At 43.0% G+C, this 17,970-nt stretch overlaps 1 protein-coding gene across 3 annotated transcripts in view; it reads right to left on the bottom strand.

The window, feature by feature from the left end:
• Positions 1–17,970, bottom strand: part of LOC136795936 (uncharacterized) — a gene marked incomplete at its 3' end in the record, with an annotated part of 115,567 nt that overhangs the window by 56,546 nt on the left and 41,051 nt on the right. The window contains 1 exon segment of one of the 3 annotated variants that reach the window (XM_067048125.1): positions 14,430–17,931. 3 annotated transcript variants of the gene reach the window in all.

Genomic DNA, 17,970 nt, shown 5'->3' with positions numbered 1-17,970 from the left:
GATTACCTCGACCCCCTGCTCTGCCTGCGGTGTCAGAAGTATGGACACCCTGCCAAGCCATGCACAGAGGACCTGTAAGTGGTATCTTGGCACGGGGCATAAGATAAAAGAATGTCCCACAAAGAAGAAGGGACTAACACCGCGTTGCAGAAACTGTAGCGAGCAAGGCAGAGAGGGGAAAGATTTCCAACATTGTGCGGGTACCAGGGAATGCCCGCTACACTGGAAAAGATGGTCGTGCAGGCGAAAAGAACGCGCTATGCGTAGGCTGCAGATCCTGCAGGTCACTATGGGCCGAAGACGAGTGGTCGCGGACGAACTTAGGACTCTCGCCCGAAAGGTCGACATCATGGTAATCCAGGAACCATGTTGTTGCAACAATGTGGTTACAGGGTTTGGTGTGGCATCAAGGGTGGTCGCTTTGGGCAGTGGTGAGAAGAGGCCTAGAGCGGCGATCGTGATATTTAACCCCTCTCTCGACGTTATGGAACTGAAGCAATTCACCACGGCAGATCAGGCGGCATGTTACGTGAGGTGAGGAAGGATCTCCTTCGCCCTTGTTTCGTCGTATATGCCCCCTACAAGGAACAACGAAGACATCAACGATAGTATCGCTGCTATGGAGGCTATCGTACTCAAGTACTGTTATGCGATAGTCTTTTCCGACACTAACTCGAGGAGCTCGGCCTGGGGTTCGGTTCGCACTGACGCCAGAGGGAGACTGATGGAAGAGAGCGTGGCTAGGTGTCAGCTCGTCGTTATGAATGAGACCTCTGGCCACACATTCGTGGGTGCGAGGGGACAGAGTTGGATAGACGTGACACTGGCCGCGGCTCCCATGGCGAAGCGAATAGCTGACTGGGCCCTAAGGTCTGACACGAGCTCCGACCACCGGGTCATAGCCTTCAGTGTAGTGGAGGAGGAAGGCGGAGCCCTAGAGGAGGAAGGGGGCTTAGTGACCCGATCGGAGACTGGAGAGCCTTCTCTAGTGAACTGGAGGGGATATTGGTGGATAGAGAATGGGAGGAGGTGGCGCCGATGGAGGAAGAGTCAGGAATTGACCACGGAGTGGCAACCCTGACGGGCGCCATCACCCAAACGGCCAATATTACCCTTCAGCGCCGTAGGGCGAGAGCACGTCCGGTCCCATGGTGGACGCCGGCCCTGACGCAGCTGAAGTGAGAGTACTATAGGGCCAGGCGCAGGTACCAGGAGTGCAGAGATGAAGAGTGGAGAGCTGCACTCCGAGAGGAAAGCAAGCATAGGTATAGGGTATACCGAATCGGCGTGCGTCACCAGAAGAAGAAGTCCTGGACGAGTTCATCGTCGAGGAGTCGGAGAAGAATCCCTGGGGCATCCCGTAAAGGGTGGCGCTGGGCAAGGTTAAGCCAATACAAATGATGGCTGCCATTAAAGTTGGAGGAGCCCAGGCAACCACCCTGGAAGAAACGGCGATGATGTACATCGATTATAGATACCCCAGGGATGATCCGTCCCGGGACACTGCAGAGGAGAGTATGGTGAGACGCACCACGTCATACCCACCAGGTACCGACCTATGCCCACCGTGGGATCTATGGGACCTACGTCTTGCCGTGGACAGGCAGAGGATTGGGAGGGCTCCGGGACTCGACGAAGGGGGTGCTTTTTGGGGCCTCAGGTACCCCGCTACAATGACTAAATACAAAGGAGTGATGTTGGGTATCCTGAGGTACCCATCCCCTCCGTGGAGTCCAACCCTCACGCGGGAGCAGAAGAAGTGATTGGCCACTACGCAACGACTGGCTCTGCTGAGGGTCACGAAGGCGTATAGGACGGTGTCGCATGAGGCGGTGCTGGTGCTGGCCGGAGCAATGCCCCTGGACCTCATCCTCAAGGAAGATGCTACGAAGTATGATGTGAAGAGGCAGGGGCTAGGAGTGCTACCAGCGGGACTCCAGGAGAGGATCGGCGAGACCCCGAACGTTTGGAAGAATTTCCTGAGGAATTGAGGAGTGGAATGGGCGGTGGCGGACAAGCGAAAGGGTGCGATGCTGAGGAAATTCTCAAGATTGAGAGCAGGTTGGGTCATCCCAGACAATTGGGTCTCGCAGATCCTGACAGGAAACGGAGGATTCCGGGGAAAGCTGCAAAGCTTCGGAAAGAACATCGACCCCCGGTGCCCGACGTGTGGGGTCCCTGAAACAGCAGAGCACGTGGTATTGGACTGCACCGCGATGGAAGGACACCGTGCCAGGTTGTCGAGAAAAAGCGGGTTCTTCGCCCTCGCCGAGTCGGACTTCCCTCTGCTGATGGAGGAGGATAACTACCCGTACTTCAGGGAATTCATCTACGGGTGAAGGGAAGTAGTCGGGCCAACGCACTTTACATTGGGAAGGGCTCGGCCGCCCTGGGTCTGCGAGCCACCAATGAAAGATGAAGATCAAGATGACAGCGAAGAAGCAGTTTGAGACCAGGAGGGCTGGACTAGGCTGCGCACTGTAGGTTACAACCGGACGGATGCGGACCAGGCGTGTTGGAGGTACCGGACGGATGCTGATGGATAAGGTGTAGCCCCACCTGAAGGCACTCAACGAGTTCTGGGCTGCATCACGTTTTCATAATGATTGTCCCCAAAAATTAAAATGGTTCCACCATTAATTTTGTATACACATACGAAAATAAAGTTTAAAAAAAAGAGATGTTTATTGGCAGCAGTGGCATGCGCAATCCTAACGCACTACCCCACTGTTGCGGGGTTCGTATGGCAGCAATGCCAGGAAGGGGGAACAAAAAAAAAGGTTAGTTGTCTGCTACTAGAGGCTGGTTGGCTGATGCTGGAAGTGGGTTGGTGAAATTCTGACCTTTGATGTTTAGAACTCCTGCTCTCACTATTCCGTTACATGTTATAAACTCTGAAAAAAAGAAAAAGAAACAAAAATATTTTTCTTCTGGCTAAAATTTGTTCTGGTATTCGAAGATCCCGGGTTTCTGCACCACTTAAGTATCGGCGAAAGCCAAATGTCAAAACAGAGAAGAAGGAATAATATCTGACACGCTTGATTTGCTGTAAAATACTGGCGTTAGTGGGTTTGGTATATCTCTTTATTTACATTCAATTAGCTGATGCCCACCGTCAGCTAACATCGAAGTAACAGCTGACTCAGACCGTAACTTAATCAAGGCCTCAATACAACCTTAATCCTAACTTACTATGTAAATAACCACTGATAATGCATATAGGAGCATTACAAAGAAAATAAAATGCAGTATCATTCTAGTAAGCGTCCGTTATAATTCTGTTCCCTTTTTTTTTAAGTTTTTCAGTGCTCGTAAGTGGTGCCGAGACCCGGAAACTCTGTCCACTGATTGAAATTTTTTTTTTGAACTGTTCTTTCATCAAGGATTTTCTTTCTCTTTCTGAGACCACTCTCGCGGCTGCTCACGCCAATATGTTGCCTAAAATGAAATTGAGGGCAGGATATTAGAAAAGCCATCTCAGACCTGGAGCGGTTCACAGGCGAAATCGGTGACTTAAATCACTTTATTAAAGGTGGCAGAGGTTGGCAGCCAAGGTCTCAGACGAGTTGCTAGACAAGAATGACGCAATTTCCATCAAGCTCTCATATGCCGGATCAAGCGAAGTATTTTGAACCATATTCAGGCAGACGGGGAAACAGCATGGCCAGTAGTGAAGGAAAGATTAAAGAAGGCCTATGGAGGAGGCAGATGATCCCTAGAGGAAGACATTTTCTACAGTACGCAGCCAAGCTGTTAGGCCAGTTTAATCTGGCCACAAAAAATATGAAAGAGAGACTCTTGAAGCGGATGTAGTCAGTTGGAGGATGAATTTCATCGACTCCATAATGAAGGGACAACTGGCTAAGGAGACAAATTAAAGAGAAGGTTTACTCCGGGACCGCACTTTAGTGGAATGTGCTCAAGACATGATCGACGAGAGCGCTAGAGAGGAGGATGCAAGGATGGATGTAGATGATGGAGGATGGAAAATAGTACCGTACCACCGCACAAGGAATCCGCCAACACCATGGAAGTGAAGAGAACCCAGTGATAGTGGTAAAGATAGAGGTACAAGAAGAGAAAGGCGACTGAACCAGGGCAGAATACGCAATGGAGGAGGGTAGGAAGACAGAAAGTGCCATGGGTGCGGAGAAGTAGGATGCCTGGTGGCTCAATGCCCCCGCACTAGGTGCTTTGAGTGCAGCAATCAAGGCCACATAGCACGACAGGGCCCTTAAATGTACAGAAGGGCAGAGATGAGACCAAGAGAACCGATGGAAATAAATTTCCAGCGGATACGGCGGAGAAGACGAGATGACTAGTGAGTCCTCTAGTGAAACCTCAAAAGCATTAGAAGCCTCAGGAACAGAGGTGGAAGGAAGAGGGCGGAGGAATAAACCGCCAACCAGCAGCTGGCGATGAGCATGCCAAGGAAGAAGATCCAGACAGGAGAGTTGAGGAGGGTGTCTGGAGGAGAGTGTCTGGAGAAGGCCGAGCGCACACTAGAGATTTACAATATCTCAGATGAGAGCAGCGGTCAGCCTATCATAGGCATTACGGGTCCACATCGTGGAAAAGATGTCCTGCGAATATCAGGCCATTATGGGGTGTGATCTGCAAGGGCGCGAACTAGGAACACTAAAGGTCTATGGCAAATTCGGTTTGGGAAGTGGAGGTATAGCTGTAAGGAACTTCGCCTAGAGGAGAGGAAAAGGATAGGTGCAATCCAAGGAGGGGGGAGTTGGAGAAAGGAAATTAAGAGGGAATACTCAGATATTTTCTTTAAAGAGGGAGACTTTTTAGAGGCGACAGGACAAACCATGCCTGAAATCCCCTTGAAACAAGAGAAAGTGACGTACGTAAAAGAAAGGCGGTACCCAAATGCGTTGAGGCAGCACATTCGAGAAGAATTGGAGAACCTCAAGAAACAGGCCATCATTTTTGACATTACGTCACCCTACAACAGCCCTCTGTGGGCAGTGCCGAAGAAAAGCGCACCAGGAGATAAGGGAAAGCGTTATAGGGTGGTGATTGATTACCGAAGCCTCAACGACTATGCGGTGGACGAGAGGTATCCGATACCAAGATTAGAAGATATCCCGGATAGACTAGGTGGGGGGACATTCTTCAGTACCCTGGATTTGAAGGCTGGTTACCACCAAATCAAAATGCACCCGGAGGACCAGCATAAAACGGTCTTTATATTCGAAAGGGACATTACGAATTCACAAGGATGCCCTTCAGTCTGAAAAATGCCCCCATAACGTTTCAGCGGCTGATAGACGAGGTTTTGTGAGGAATCGATGAGTGCATATGCCATGTATACATGGACAACCTGCTCGTTTTCAGCAAAACGGAGGAAGAACATGTGTCCCACTTGCGCAAGGTGTTTGAAGAGGTCCGGAAATTTGGGTTAAAGTTATCGTGCGAAAAATCAATATTGGGTCAAACCCAAATAAATTTTTTAGGGCAAACCATTTCCAAAGAGATAGTCCAGCCTGAAGCGAATAAGGTAGAGGCGATCCGGAAGATGGCGGTACCAACAAATGTGAAGGGAATAATGAGGTGATTAGGCACCCTATATTATTACAGGCGTTTCGTACCCGCTATGGTGAAATACCTGGTACCTTTAAACAACCTACTGAAAAAGTGCAATCGGGTTGTCTTCACACCGGATATGGTAGAGAACATTAGGAAATGCATGGAGACACTTCAGCGGGAACCGGTGCTCGCATTACCAAAGTTTCAGCCCCCATTTACGTTATTATGCGTTTGGGGGTGGTATTATCACAGGAGGGTGAGGGCGGAGAAAGACCAATGGCGTACCGTATCCGAGGACTAACCGACGCAGAAACGAGATATAGTTCTCTCTGGAGAGAGAACTATTAGGAATCGTTTGGGCTGTAGAACATTTTCGCCCCTATGTCTTTGGGAGAAGGTTTCGGGTGCATACCGACCATAGGCCATTTCCGTGGGTTGGGAGGAATCCTCAGCTAGAGTGACCCGCTGGTAGGAGCTCCTCGGCCAATACTACATTGAAATCCAGTACAATCCAGGAAAGGAGAATGTGATAGCTTATTGGCTGTCTCGGGTGAACACCATAGATGTTGTAGCAATCAGCGAGCACGAAGTGCTGCTGTAACCCGCCAGGTGAAGAAACCAGATGGAAGCCTAAGATTATGCGGCGATTATAGGGCGCTAAATAAGCAAACAATTCCTGACCAGTATGGAGTGCCAGACCTTCGGGACTTCACGATGGTACTGCATAGCAAGAAAATATTTTCCAAAATTGACCTACGCCGCGCCTACCGGTCGCAGAAAAAGACCGGGAGAAGACGGCCATTATAACACCATTTTGTCTAATAGAGAATAATCGAATAAATTTTGGCCTTAGGAACGCAGGACAAAGCTTCCAGAGATTCATCGACGATAAATTTCGCGACCTGACCTATTTATACAAATTCCTAGATGATTTCCTTATTGCGTCTGAACGAAGAGCAACACGAAACCCATCTGCGGTAAGTCCAACAGAGACTGGACAAGTACGGAATCGCTGTCAATCCGGCCAAATGTATTTTTGGAGTACCGAATTAGAATTTCTTGGACATCACCTGACCCAAACAGGCATAACGCCACTGGACAATAGAGTGAAAACAATATTAGATTACCCGCTACCAAAAAAGAAGAAGGACGATACTTGGCAACCAATCAGCTTTTTCTCCAAGGCGCCGAGTAATTCTCAGAAAAAATATTCTGTATATGACCGTGAATTACTGGTCATATATGAAACAGTTAAACATTTCAGACACATATTAGAGGGCAAGAATTTTTATATAATTACAAATCACCCGCTAACACACGCTTTCAATCAGATGCCTGAAACCGTGTCGCCAATAAGGACCCGCTGGCTCACCTACATTAGCCAATTCACTACATACGTGTTTTATAAACCTGGGAACGACAACAGAGTGGCTGATGCGCTTTCAAAAATAGAAGAGATCCAAATGCCTGACGACTTCGTCGCACTCTCAGAGGCACAGGAAAAGGACGAAGAACTCCAACGCATAAAGAACCAGCCTAACTTAAAATTCAAAAGCATGGAAATACCAGGCACGGATAGGTCTATCCTTTGCGAAACCTCACTTAGCAAGGCCAGACCTTATCTACCAACTGAATTTAGGCGACCTGCGTTTGATAAGATTCACAACCTCAGCCACACCAGGATCAGCACTACAAAGAAAATTATAACACAACGCTTCTTTTGGCCAGGTATTAATGTAGACGTCGTCGGTGAATGGGAGAAATGTTGCCTTCCTTCCCAAAAATCAAAAATTAGCAGACTCACAGTCACGCCCACGGGAAAGTTCGAGCCTACAGCCCGCTTTCAACATATTCACATAGACTTAATTGGTCCTCTACCACCTTCAGAAGGCTACACGTACTGCTTTACCATGATTGACCGCCATACAAGATGGACAGAGGCGATCCCACTACAAAGTATAACAACAGAAAATGTAGCCACAGCATTGTATACGAACTGGATCTGCCGATTCGGCGTACCTCCAACCGTCACGACAGATCAAGGACGACAGTTCGAATCAAAATTGTTCTATCAACTCACAACCCTACTAGGCATCCACCGGAAAAGGACGACGGCGTACCATCCACAATCCAATGGCTGCATTGAGCGATGGGACCGAACATTGAAGACTGCCATCACAGCTCACCTAAGCAATGTCAACTGGACAAGAGTACTGCCAAGAGTATTATTGGGACTACGAGCTAGCCCACGCGACGACACTTCGTCTAGTATAGCTGAGGCACTGTATGGATGCCATATACGTCTCCCAGGAGAATTCCTTGAAGAGACCAAGAAGAAATTTTAACCTCACGTGGCACTTCAAGAATTAAAAGACAATATCTCCAGACTGCGACTAGCCCAGTCAAGGGAATCGCCCAAGAAGATCTTCGTCCATGAGGAATTACAGAAGTGCTAGTACGTATTCGTGAGGGAAGATATATAAGGAGACCACTAACACCACCATACTCAGGACCACACAACGTACTGGAAAGAAAGGAAAAATATTATCTGATCCAGCTCCCAGAACGAACGGCAAATATTTCAGTAGACCGCCTGAAGCCAGCATATATCCCAGCGAGGACAACACGGACTTTAGACCAAGGTCAATTTTAAAAAAATCGTCCCAGTCCACAGAGAATACAGAGAAGAGAGGAGAGGAACACTATCGGACGAGATCGGGCTGATCCGTCAAGCCAACAGTCCGCTTCTCTGAGGCACCGGTATAGGTGGTAAAACATTCCTCATCTATGTTCCTATGACTCCGTCATTAAGGGGGGAGTCCTGTAGCAACCAGCGAGCACGAAGTGCCGCTGTAACCCGCCAGGGGCCAGCACTACAAGCGGCACAGAAGATAAGCAATTGTATATAATGTTATTATTATAAAAATACGATATCTTGTACAAATGTACATATGTTAATATGTAATGTGTAAGAATGTTAATTATAAAATTAAAAGAGATTGAGCAAAAAGAGTCCACGGAACTATCTCAAGTAGAGTTAAAAGAGTGAAACATCAGTGATAACCGATCACATGAGCCCTTTAATTGCCACCGGGATTGATCCGTTAAATCAAGCCTTTATCCAGGTCTAGTCATAGCACTGATGGCGTACACTCTACTTGAGATAGAGAAGTTCATTCCCAATCTATTCTCACAAGAGTTGTTTTTTTTTGTTTTTTTTCACCCTAGACGATGGCCTATCTCCTCTCCCATTCTCCAGCAATCTTAGTCCGTCCGCTTCATGTCGGCAACTAGAACTGTTACTCTACCTCAGACTCTCTCACCTAGACCTCCTCTACCTAGTCAGTGTCCAGGGCTCATCCCCTGCCACGGCCTTCCTTTCTAACCTATCATTGAATACGCCTTGTCGTGGGCCTTCTGTAAAGTAGATAACAGGCTGGAGAACCGCCTAAGACAGATAACCCCGACAATGTAATAGAAGAGGAGCAACCACACACGTCTGGAGACGTACGCCAGTTTTTGAGAGAATGGACGCCGGAAGAAGAAGAAACGCAAAGAACACCGGGGCGCGACCACGAAACACCATCCGGAGATGAAATTTCGACCGAGGCAAGACCGACAGAAATGGAGCAGATCGATGAAATAATAAATGAAAAGACACACCAATCATCTGGAAGACCAGAACGTCAACCCTGGATGAAGATAGATTTCGTCAAATACGGGAGGACATCGATTACCACTATCTGTTCGACACCGGGGGTCAGGGATGATCAAATTAGCCGGGCGCTTAATGATGCATCCAAGGCAGGGAGGACTTGCCACTTATACGTAGGGAACGGTGTGGTATGGGAGAAGATTCGGCTACTTTAGAGACAGGAACTAATAGGCGCGGTCCGAACCTTCATTCGTTATACGACGAAGGTGGAAACCATCCGAGATGAGGAGCAACAGAAGGAGGTCATCCTGACGCACCATCAGGGGAAGACCAATCACCGCCGCCTAAACGAGACCTACCAAGCTCTTCGTCGAAAGTACTTCTGGTGAGGGATGCGAAAATCTATTCAGAAAACCATTAGGAAATACGACGTATGCCTGAGCACAAAGTATGATAAACATCCACTCAAGGCAACGTAAGAGGAAACGCCCACCGCGAACACACCACTCGCAAACTTGCAGATCGACACCTTCATCTGGAGAGGCTACAAGTGGGTTACGGTGTTCAATCTTTTCAGTAAAGCGGCTATGGCACACCTGAAAGAGAAATCAGCAGAGGCGGTGATGGGAGCTCTGTGTGTATGGTTCCAGTTTTACGGAATCCCGGAACGGGTCTCGTCGGACATAGGCCGGGAGTTTGATAATGCCAACGTGAGGGAAGAAATGAAGGCCCTCGAGGTTAAATGGCATTTGAACACCCCTGGTCATCCTAAAAGTACGGGGCGGTATAGAGCGGCTCCACAGTACTCTAAGCGATCACCTGAAGGTTTACCAACTGGAAAAGGGCCTGGAACCAGATGCAGCTATGGTGAGAGCGATAGCGACCTACAACCACTCGTTCACAAGGTTACGGGTTTCTCCCTCGTCGAAATTCTTTTTGGTCTCCGAGGTCACACGCGCGAATAAAGAAACACAGGGGTTAATTTGGAGGAAATTATCGGCAATGGGGTGGATCTCCGAAAAACGTGGGGCAGAGTAATGGAAAAGATAGAGAAGGAAAAGTCCAAACGCGTGGCGGCGCTATAACGCGAACTTACGGGACATAGAGGGGAAAATTGACATCGGAACCATTGTATACAGTAGAGTGAGCTCCAACAGGGGTAAGGAGCCTCAAATATATGAGGGACCATTCAGGGTGATTACAATTAGAGAACATAATATTGTAATTATAGAGAGTGTTAAAGAACCCAAGTAACGAAGGACGGTTCATGTAAAAGAACTCAAGTTTCCCCCATGTCAATCATTTTTTCATTTCCTGTACATAGATTAGTTTTTTTTTTAATTTATTTTTGTGTTTTATCTTCTTGTACATTAGAGTGCAACCAATGGGTAGTTTCTCTACACGCCTGTAACACTCCAATTTATCTTAGATCACCCCAACATATTTCCTTATAATCCGCTCCTACCTCACTGATAGAACCTTTAAAGTAAATCCTAACCAAGCCTACTCATCTCTCTTTTCTCAGTTCGCCGGTGTTCCTCAAGGTAGTATCTTAGGTCCCATTCTTTATATGGTTTATACAGCTGACATCCCAACCCACCCTAACACAGTCCTAACAACTTACGCTGATGACACATGTATACTTTCTGTAAACAATGCCCCAACTAATGCATCACAAACACTACAGGCACACATAACATCTATTGAAGAATGGTGTAAAAACTGGAGAATCAAAATAAATCCTGACAAATCCCACCAGATCACCTTTACTCCCCGTCATAAACCTCTGCACTCCTGTCCTACAGTATCCTTTCTAAATACACCACTAATGCCTGTTGAACAGATTCGATACTTAGGACTCCATCTTGACAAGAGACTTACTTGGAATCCTCACACAAGACTGAAACGACAGGAAACTGCTCGTAGATTCCGATTGCTACAACACTTACTTGACAAACGCTCTAAACTTCCCATTCACTGCAAAAAATTAGTATACACTACAATAATCAGACCAATTTGGACAAATGGAATTGAGCTCTGGGGCTCCACCAAACCATAAAATTCTTCCCGCATCCAATCGTTACAATCCAAAATCCTACGTAAAATCCTTGATGCTCCTTATTATGTCACAAATAAACTCATTCACAAAGACCTTAATATCCCATTCGTTGCAGATTTGACCCAAAACAGATATGCATCTTTTCATTCATAACTCCTTAACCATCCTAACCTATTAATTCTTAATCTTACATCCTTAACAATCCCTGATAATCCTCCGAGGCGTCTGAAAAGAAGATGGCCACGGGACCTTCTAATTTAAATTAATGTTTGAAGTACCACCAATGGGTGGTTCCTTCCCAAGATTTTCAAGTGTATATGAAACATACTACATATTTACCTATTGTATTATTTTGTACAGTTGTAAATTACATTAAATAAATAATTAAAAAAAAAAACTTAGATCAGATTTACTAAATGTATTTTAATGTACAGTTTTAATAGCAATAAATAAATATTAAAAAAAAAAATCTTTTTTTAAGAGGCACGGCCATAAACTGATGGGGGGGGGGAGAGTTATGAAAGTTTTTCATAAATCAAACTTATTGTGTAAACAACTATAAATCAATTTATTTTAGCAAATTTCATGTAAACTATTACTTCTACGAAGATAAACATCATAAACTACTTTATAGCTCATTAAACTAGCTTTAACTGGAGTGCTAATAGACATCTGTACGTCATATTATAATTTTTTAAAAATAAATTTACTAACTACTGATCTTTCAGTACGTCCCAAACAGCATTTTTATGAAATGTTGCTTTTTAAAAAGCTATATCTCAAAAACTATTTAACGTAAATAACTCTGTTAGGGCTCATATTTTAGCAAATTTACTCTTCTTTAAATGGCGTTCTCTTAGGTTTTCTTGTGTTGTTGCTACTTTTTAATATATTGAGCTCCGAATGAAAAATTAGTTTTTTTTATCTTTTTGAAACAGCCACCATTTTTTATTCCCCTTACCTATACTTGGCAGACTCATCAGTTTTGACTATTAATTATAAATAGTTTTCATTAAATTAATCAAAAATTAGGGTGAGATAACCGCCTTTTTTCACCTCTTGGGCTCTTGTACTATGAGTAGAATCCCGTACATCATGATAACGCTGTTGCAGGAAGCTTTAATTGTTCTAGGTGAACTGTTCTTCGCTTTGTCGGTTCTTTTAAGCTTCCAATATTCTTTTCTCTAATCGTGACCACTCTGAATGGGCCTTCGTACCTCTGCAGCTCTTTGCACCTATTATTTCCTACTTTATGGTACACCACCGTCCCATTTTAAGGTTGCCCATTAGTTCGCGAACACTGAAGTTGTGTCTAGTAACTCTTCTGCGTTTCTCCTTCTCAATTTGTTCCCTGACACCGTGCTATACATTTAACGGCGATATTACTCTCTCTAGTCGCTTATCAAAGTAATTCATCCGACGTCCCCGCAGTCCAAAAATAATCTCAAAGAACACCCCGTATGATCCGTATCCTCACTGAAGTACCCGCAGGTGATCACTGAGGATACTGGGGAGCCTTTCAATACCTCCTCGGCACTTTGGATGACCTGGGGTGTATCCCTTCGACGTAAATAAATCCGCTTGAAGACCACTAAGTGGTGGTTCTGCAGTGGGAGTCTCCTCCTGGATCGCTTGAGGTGGGTGTCTGTCATATTTCGTAGTTACGCATACATCATAACTACCAAGTGTTTCTAGAATTGTGCGCTTCATACTCCAAGAAGTATCGACGGTGCAACGCCTGGAGTGTTTCGTTCAGACCTCTATGGTTGGTCTTCTCCTGGTGATATGCGAGGGTCACCTACTTTTGGCGTTCCGCGTCACGGAGAGTTTCTGCCATCATCGTACAGCGTATAAACTACCAGTCGACCCCAATCAGTGCAGCACTTTTTACGTATAGATGATGGGTTTGCCCGGCCTTCGATGCATGCTTTAGTGCTCTGCAGATTTGTTTCTCCCTGAGACTGGGCTGGGATCATATAGTCACCATATTACTGCTGTAGTTTTTCCATGCTCCATCTTCAGTAGCCCGAGGTTCTGGTATTCCATATAATTTGCCGACGTTTATCGTTAATGATTTCATCAATTTCTTCCATCTCGGTTGGTCTTTCCACAGTTGAGTCTTCATCTTCGGATGCCTCTCCTGTGTTTTCTGATTCTTCTGTGCCTGGTTGTTGTTCTTCTTCTGGGTTCCACTCAAGAACTGTCTAGCGTTGTACTATAATATGATAATTTAATATAAATTACATTCAATTGGAAGTCTATTAACCTCAAAAAATTTTTATGAATTTACTTACTAGACTTCCTAAAGAGAAAATTCAGAGTTGTTTTCTATTTTTTTTTAAACTATTTTTTGTTTCCTTTTGATTGCATTCCCTTGACACTTCATAATAATAATTTTATCCTCTTCAACAGACAGTATTGGTGGGTAATGGTAGATCCATCATACATATTTTGTGAGTAGTTTAAATTTCATACAGCTAATGAATATAAAAATACAAAGGATCATTCATCAGCTGGCAATAGGTATCAAATCTAAATTTACAATTTAGAAACATGAAAAACCTGATGCTAGAATAATAATGAAACATATTCATTATAAACGAAAATGAATTTTAAATAGATATCGAGAAGAAATAAAAATGTTGATTATAACTGCGGCAGTGACAAATCCATTTAACAAGAACTCACCGCTTACTCCTGTCTGATCATAACCATTACTTTTGGTTCTTAAATTTATTATGGAGTAAAATAAGGTAATTTACTTCCACTCATCAAATACAATTTATTTGAAGATGCTAAAATGGACATAAAATAAATATAACTTACAAAAAATACAATTAACTACTAAAATTGAAACATTAAACATAACCACCATAAACATATAATACATATTCTTCGGGGGGTACCTAAATACTATAACACCTATATTCTGTTAAAGTGAGTTGTAAAAATTCATTGTATATTGTATATACGTTTCTCTGTGGCAAACTGTGAATATATTGATTTTAGCCGGCTTGCATCGGTTTTATAACAGTCAGTCGGTAGGTTGCCATCAAGCGCCATTGTTTTGTGTTGTGATATCTGTTCTCACTACAGTAAGAACGTTTTATATTATCTAACTGTAACTAATAAAACAGTAAGAACAGTAAAAATATTTTAATTGTGTCCACTAACCTCGCCTTCAACATACTCTGTACAATATTTCACTGTTACCCGTCTCCATGTTAAGGCAACCTCAACTGCAAAGGATCCATTGGTAGCTTGTTTATCTTTTGAGCGAGCGTAAGTCAACTGCTGTAATCTTTAAAAAGTACCAAAGAGGTGATAAGCAATGATATAATGCATTATTTCTCATAACCGCCAACGAAAGCGTCGGAGGTTTCTCGGTATCAACTCAATTAAAAACTGTATTTTATACAGGGTAAATTTTTGTCTTCTACTACCATTTGATTTTTCTTATCATTGGAGAAAACTGACAACTGTTTGATATGTCGAAACAAACGAACAAACTAGAGATAAGTTGGTTCGAAAGGCTCGGCTTATCAGCAGTCACAGGTCACATGACACCATCTGGATAAGCATTCTTCTCGAGCTTAGCCTTGAGCATTCTTCCATAAAAGAATTCGCTGAAATAAAAATAAAAGTCTAGAATAAATTCCAAAACTAAAAAAAGATATTAAAAATTATTCAGGAATATCATTAATTGACTGTGTGTAGTTAATAAAAGAAAGATGATTCGGCAGCGGTAAAAATAACTCAAATGGTAAATAAACTATTTGTTTTGCGCCAACGTTTCACCACACTTTGCAGGGTATTATCAAAGCTAAAAAGGATACATACTCCTAAAATTATGTAACGGAGTAAGAGAATAAGATAACAAGAAATAATAGTGAACTAAGGTATGGCTAATAATAGTTCTAGAAAAAAAGTAAAATAATGAACCAAAATAAAAGTCCCACTTTTCAAAGCGAAAGGCATGCAAGGTATCAAGAGGGTAGTGGAGAGGGGGGAATTAAATCTTTTTCACTTTCAAATATAAGGTCATTTTTTAACCGATAAAGTCCCCCACTTCCCTACATTGTTGATACCTTCTATCCGCTTAAATCCATTCTCTCGCGTATTAATTTTATATAGGGACAATATATAATATTAGAAACCCGTAAAGTTAAAATAAATCGATATATTAGTGCGAGATCATAAAATCGATTTTTTTTTTCATTTTCAGCTCCTCTGAAATCTTATGAAGGGCCCCTAATATGTTAGGGTAACAACTTATAGGGTTAAAGACAAATATTGGTAGTTGGAACTAAGTAATGCCAATACAAGAAAGAATTTGTCTCATAATTTAATGTTTTTCATAAATGAAGATCATCTGGGTATGGTCAAAATAACTAATAACAGCAATTAAATTATTTATTTTCGTCCAAGGTTTGGCCTCACTTCATCAGAACTACAGAAGATGCCAACAATTAAAATTATCTTACAGAATAAAAGTAAGATAAAAGTGAACTAAGGTGTGATTAAATATAACGAAAAAATATCTGAAAATTTATATAAAAATGAAAAAAGTGAATTAAAGAAAATAAAAGTAAGATGTACAGTGAATAACATAAATAGACAAAAAAATCAAAAATGTATTAGACAAATAATGAAAACGGAACTGATTAAAAATAAAAATGAAATAAGAATAAAATAAAGGTATAGAAAAAAGGGAAAATAATGAACCAAAATAGGACACCCACCTTTCTATTTGAAGGAAAGCGAAATAGATTTATAAGGACCCAAAATGTTAGAAATCCGAAATGTTAAAATAAATCTATTCCCAACCGCGTAATTATAAAGTCGATTTTATTTTCATTTTCAGCACCTCCGAAAACAAATATAGGGACCCCAATATGTTAGAAACCCGTAAAGTTAAAATAAATCCATTAGGAAGCCCGCGATCACAAAATTGATTTCATTTTCATATGAATAATTCATATCAGGCATAAATAAACAATTTTTGTTTATTTATTTTTTTCTTTGCTGACCGCAACCCCCGCCTCGACTATCTTCTCCAATCAGTAATCTTCGGTCAACTATCTACACCTCATTACGATTTCATTTTCATTTTCACCACCCCGAAAACTTATATAGGGGCCCCGAATATGTTAGAAATCCGAAATCATAAAATAAATCAATACGCAAGCGCGTGATCATAAAATCATAACAACACATATAGTGAATCTAATATGTTAGAAATGGAAAGCATTCCAATGCAACTACAGCTGATTTAGCTTTAGTTTTTAGTTGTTAGTTATTGCTAACTTTTGTCCAACTCTGGTCGTGAAACCGTATGTAACTCATGTAAATATGGTTCATTACAGTCTGAATTCGAAGGTCGGTGTGACTGTTCTCGTTTGAAACGTATAGTGGTGGGTCTTGCCGTATTCGTAAACGTATTCGTTACCAGTCTTAAAAATTGCGATTGAAAAGTTTGTATTTTTTGAATCTGTGTCTTTTTAGCGGGACCATAAATTTAGCATGCGTAAGTCCATATGGGATTTGGTAAGTAATTTTATGCGTTAAGTTTCTGTCTGAGGGATAATTTAGAACGTTTGTGTAGTATGGAATATAATTGTCTTAGTAGGAAATATTGCGTTTTACGTTTTGTCCTAAATAAGTTACAGTGTTTATTAGTGGTATATGCCTGTGTGTGATTGTCTATGTAAACTGAAGGGTATGTCTTATGTCGTCGAGTAAATGTGACATTTTGACTTATCTTGGTTAATCTTAATTTCCCATTGTGTCCACCAGGTCTGTATGGTTTTTAGAGTATGTTGTATTGTTACTGTGACCTATAAAGTGTATGTGTTTACGGAGGCCCCAAAGTCAGCTCAAAATGCTGCCATCTGGTGGGAGAAAAAAGAAGTATCTATGTACCCACACTGTGAGTAAGAACGAGTACTCCTTGAAACAGTGAACAGGTACCACATATGGGGAAGAAATAACCCATGGATGAACCCACAGGCTATCTAGGACAACTACATTTTGCACTGCGACACACACGACGTCATCCCCCCGGAACAAACCGGGTTCTCGCATGGTGTGAGCTGCTACCACAATGTGGCCAAGCTGCAATGCGATGCAGCAAACAACCTAAATAGGAACCTTGCCACAGCCATGATCTCATTAGACTGTATACAGGCATTTGACTCTGTATCGCACTCCACACTAATCCAACAACTCAGGCTTCACCAATTCCCGGACCAACTGGTCGACATTATTGGGTCCTCCGATCAGTGATCAGACTTTCTCAGTCCGGGTCAAAACTGAAATCTCCACTTCCAAGCCCGTCACTTGTGGCGACCCTCATGGTTCGGTCCTTGCGCCAGTACTATTCAATATATATACTGCCCACATAGTCGGGACTAAATTTGACGATGCTCAAATATCTGCATATGCTGATGACATGCCATGCCGAAATACTCGGCAAGCATGAATGCAGACAAGGCCATGGACCAGGCCGCCGCAGTGGCCCAACTCGTCGCTAACAAACTACGAGACATAAACATTCATATCAATCCACAAAAAACAGACGCCATCACCTTCTCATAAAAGAAAACTCCCAACAGAGCACTAAACTCAACGAACAGGCAATACAAACCAAGAAACATCTCACTTACCTAGGTATTAAACTAGAAACACATCTATCTTTCACTGCACACATACAGAA

Source organism: Halyomorpha halys, unplaced genomic scaffold, assembly GCF_000696795.3.
Source record: "Halyomorpha halys isolate HHAL.00 unplaced genomic scaffold, Hhal_1.1 Scaffold1382.1, whole genome shotgun sequence".
Taxonomy (NCBI): Eukaryota; Metazoa; Arthropoda; class Insecta; order Hemiptera; family Pentatomidae; genus Halyomorpha; species Halyomorpha halys.
This window is presented reverse-complemented; position numbering and strand designations above follow the sequence as displayed.